Source organism: Heterodontus francisci, chromosome 29 (genome assembly GCF_036365525.1).
Source record: "Heterodontus francisci isolate sHetFra1 chromosome 29, sHetFra1.hap1, whole genome shotgun sequence".
NCBI lineage: Eukaryota > Metazoa > Chordata > Chondrichthyes > Heterodontiformes > Heterodontidae > Heterodontus > Heterodontus francisci.
In genome coordinates, this window is record NC_090399.1 from 60,147,484 (window position 1) to 60,152,616 (window position 5,133).

Genomic DNA, 5,133 nt, shown 5'->3' on the forward strand with positions numbered 1-5,133 from the left:
CTTTATGCAGTCTGTTAGAATCCATGGTATATTCTTCCATTGACTAACTATCTGTCTTCTGAAATCTATCAAATTCTGACCATGCCTCATAGGTATTTAATAGATGATATTTCTTGTAGATTTCATCCAAGAACTCTAATGGAAGATCCAAACCTTCATCAGTATTCAACTGATGAGCACTTTGCTCACAAAATACTTTTCTTCTGATTTTACTTCTTGTAAGAATTGACAATGCCAAGGCCATACCTTGTTTCCTGTTTGGTAGGGGCATAACCCATGTCCACCAATCCACTTCATGCTTCCACTGGTTATATGGCTCACTCTGAGAACATTGGAGGGTAATCAAACCCAGATAATTTACACTCACTTTCTGTAATTTCTCACAATGGCTATTAGGATTGTAGTCTTCTGTCTCATTTTTTTTCTTGCTTTTCTACCTTCACCTTTAGGCAACTATCCTCTGCTACCATATTATATTCCAGGAAGCCAGTTGGTGAAGGAAAGCACTGGAGCCAATCTTTAGTCAATCTCACATTTATTTACAGAGTCAAACATTACATGGACACAGCTCCTAACTCAACCACAGTTTCAGTAAGTGTCTCTTTACATGTGCTCAAGTGAAATCCTAATTAATGCCCTCCACCTGCATATAATTAAACACAATTCATATGCAATTAACACATAGACAGTAATGAGATAACTAGATAAAACAAAGTTAAAGGATGTAAAGATAAGCCCAGCAACTACAGGCCAATCAGTTTAACATTGGTGGTGGGGAAACTTCTAGAAACAATAATTCAGGACAAAATTAATAGTCACATGGACAGATGCGGGTTAATTAAGAAAAGCCAGCATGGATCTGTCTCGGGAAAATCATGTTTAACTAACTTGCTGGAGTTTTGGAAGGGGCAACTGAGATGGTTGATGAGTGCAATGCTGTTGATGTGGTGTACATGGACATCCAAAAGACATTTGATACAGTGCCACACAACCGACTTGTGAGCTCAGTCATAGCTCATGGAATAAAAGGGACAGTAGCAACATGGATACGAAATTGGCTGAGTGACAGGAAACAGAGAGTAGCGATTAATGGATGTTTTACGGGCTGGAGGAAGGTTTGTAGTGGAGTTCCCCAGGGGTCAGTGTTAGGGCCTTTGCTCTTCCTAATCTATATTAATGACTTTGACCTTGGTGTACAGGGCACAATTTCAAAATTTGCGGATGATACGAAACTTGGAAACATTGTGAACTATGAGGGGGATAGTGTAGAACTTCAAAAGCACATAGACAAGCTGGTGGAATGGGTGGACAAGTGGCAGAAGAAGTTCAATGCAGAGAAATATGAAATGATTCATTTTGGTAGGAAGAACATGGAGACAATATAAAATAAAGGGTACAATTCTAAAGGGTGGTGCAGGAACAGAGGGACCTGTGAGTATATGTGCATAAGTCATTGAAGATGGCAGGATAGGTTGAGAGTGCGGTCAATAATGTATGCAGTATCCTAGGTTTTATTAATAGGTGCATAGAATACAAGAGCAAGGAGGTTATGTTGAACTTCTATAAGACACTAGTTTGGCCTCAGCTGGAGTATTGTATCCAGTTCTGGGTGCCACATTTAAGGAAAGACTTGAAGGGATTGGAAAGAATCCGGAAAAGATTCACAAGAATGGTTCCAAGGATAAGAAACTTCATTTACGAGGATAGACTGGAGAAATTTGGACTGTTTTCTTTGGAGAAGAGAAAGCTGAGAGGAGTTTTGATAGAGGTATTCAAAATCATGAGGGATCTGGACAGAATAGAGAAGGAGAAATTCATGAAAGGATCGAGAACGGGAGGGCACAGATTTAAGATAATTGACATAGGAAGCAATGGTGACATGAGGAAAAACCTTTCCACACAGCGAGTGGTTGGGATCTGGAATGCACTGCCTGATAGCGTGGTGGAGGCAGGTTCAAACAAGCCATTCAATAGGGAATTAGTCAGTTACCTGAAAATGAAGAATGCACAGGGTTATGGAGAGAAGGCGGGGGTGGGGGTGGGAACTGCACTAAGCGAATTACTCACTCCGAGAGCTGGTGCAGACATGATGGGCCGAATGGCCTCCTTCTGTGCTGTAACGATTCTGTGATTCTGTGCGGATCTGCTAACATTCTAATGATGCCAACTGAACTGCTTTTAATGTCATTAAATATTGTTTCTTAATGGTCTACACACGCAATCAGTTCATATCCAATACAAACAGCTGTTGGCTAAATCAGTATTAACAGCAGTCACACCATTTCAGACGTTTAACAGACTCAAAGCAGGTTACATTTTTTTTTTAAACATCCTTTAAACAGATGAGTTCCTTTCCCTCTAATTCTATTACCTAGTACTCACTGGAAAGTGACATTCTTGGGATTATTTTACAGAACAGTTCAAATCCAGCCAAGTTTCAGTGTTATTTAACAATGCAAGGGATTTATATATATGGTGGAAGATTTTAGTTCGGCCAACTGACAGAATTTCCATGATTATAAGAATTAAACCAACAAGAGATTAATATCAAGATAAAATGGTGGAAATGCTCAGCAGGCAGGTAGCATTATGTGTTCTGATGAAAGGTCACTGACCTGAAACATTAACTCTGCTTCTCTCTCCACAGATGCTGCCAGACCTGCTGAGAATTTCCAGCAATTTTTGTTTTCATTTCAGATTTTCAGCATCTGCAGTATTTTGCTTTTATTTTAGCATTATAATGACACTTGCTAACTGCACGAGTCAAAATAAAATGCACCCGAGAATCACAGCAGAAGCTGGCCTCCCACCTTCACTCCCATTGAAAGTAAATGTGAGGTTCTAACACAAACCACTGTTAATTCATAAAAAGCTGGCGGCTTGCCTTTTTATTGTTCATTCCCTTTCTCCCCCTTCTGTTTTTTCTCTCTCAGTCCCACGCCAGAGATTATGCAGCAAACCCTCTGGAAAGGCAATAGAGACATCCTGCGGTCCAGTGAGCCCCAGTCTGAGGACCACTACTTTATACAGTGAGATTTGTGTTGTGTCTGTCTGTCCCTCTGTTGTGCGTGTTTGTCCTTGTGTTTTATACAGTGAGATTCGGGCTGTGTCTGCCTGTCCCACTCTGGGTTCATGTGGAATCATTTCCTTTTACTGATCCTGTTCATTCTCAATTTGTTCTACACAAAACAGCACAGATTCCTTTCCTACCCTGTACAAGGTCACCTGGAATAAACCCATCCCATTCCATGTCCCTGCACTTTACAATATATACACATTTATCAACCTCCTCTATTTGTGTCTCACTCTGTATCACTGTATTCTGTCTCACCTTTATCAATCACCCTCTGTTTGTGTGTCTCACACTGTATCACTGTATTCAGTCTCACCTTTATCAATCACCCTCTGTTTGTGCGTCTCACTCTGTATCACTGTATTCAGTCTCACCTTTATCAATCCCCTCTGTTTGTGTCTCTCTGTATCACTGTATTCAGGCTCACCTTTATCAATCTCCTCTGTTTGTGTCTCTCTGTATCACTGTATTCAGTCTCACCTTTATCAATCACTCTCTATTTGTGTCTCACTCTGTATCACTGTATTCTGTCTTACCTTTATCAATCACCCTCTGTTTGTGTCTCTCTGGATCACTGTATTCAGTCTCACCTTTATCAATCTCCTCTGTTTGTCTCACTCTGTATCACTGTATTCATACTCACCTTTATCAATCACCCTCTGTTTGTGCGTCTCACTCTGTATCACTGTATTCAGTCTCACCTTTATCAATCACTCTCTGTTTGTGACTCTCTGTATCACTGTATTCAGTCTCACCTTTATCAATCTCCTCTGTTTGTGACTCTCTGTATCACTGTATTCAGTCTCACCTTTATCAATCTCCTCTGTTTGTGACTCTCTGTATCACTGTATTCAGTCTCACCTTTATCAATCACTCTCTATTTGTGTCTCACTCTGTATCACTGTATTCTGTCTCACCTTTATCAATCACCCTCTGTTTGTGTGTCTCACTCTGTATCACTGTATTCAGTCTCACCTTTATCAATCCCCTCTGCTTGTGTCTCTCTGTATCACTGTATTCAGGCTCACCTTTATCAATCCCCTCTGTTTGTGTCTCTCTGTATCACTCTATTCATTCTCACCTTTATCAATCACCCTCTGTTTGTGCGTCCAAATCTGTATCACTGTATTCATTCTCACCTTTATCAATCACTCTCTGTTTGTGTCTCTCTGTATCACTGTATTCAGTCTCACCTTTATCAATCACTCTCTGTTTGTGTCTCTCTGTATCACTGTATTCAGTCTCACCTTTATCAATCTCCTCTGTTTGTGACTCTCTGTATCACTGTATTCAGTCTCACCTTTATCAATTTCCTCTGTTTGTGACTCTCTGTATCACTGTATTCAGTCTCACCTTTATCAATCACTCTCTATTTGTGTCTCACTCTGTATCACTGTATTCTGTCTCACCTTTATCAATCACCCTCTGTTTGTGTGTCTCACTCTGTATCACTGTATTCAGTCTCAACTTTATCAATCTCCTCTGTTTGTCTCACTCTGTAACACTGTATTCATACTCACCTTTATCAATCACCCTCTGTTTGTGCGTCTCACTCTGTATCACTGTATTCAGTCTCACCTTTATCAATCACTCTCTGTTTGTGACTCTCTGTATCACTGTATTCAGTCTCACCTTTATCAATCTCCTCTGTTTGTGACTCTCTGTATCACTGTATTCAGTCTCACCTTTATCAATCTCCTCTGTTTGTGACTCTCTGTATCACTGTATTCAGTCTCACCTTTATCAATCACTCTCTATTTGTGTCTCACTCTGTATCACTGTATTCTGTCTCACCTTTATCAATCACCCTCTGTTTGTGTGTCTCACTCTGTATCACTGTATTCAGTCTCACCTTTATCAATCCCCTCTGTTTGTGTCTCTCTGTATCACTGTATTCAGGCTCACCTTTATCAATCCCCTCTGTTTGTGTCTCTCTGTATCACTCTATTCATTCTCACCTTTATCAATCACCCTCTGTTTGTGCGTCCAAATCTGTATCACTGTATTCATTCTCACCTTTATCAATCACTCTCTGTTTGTGTCTCTCTGTATCACTGTAT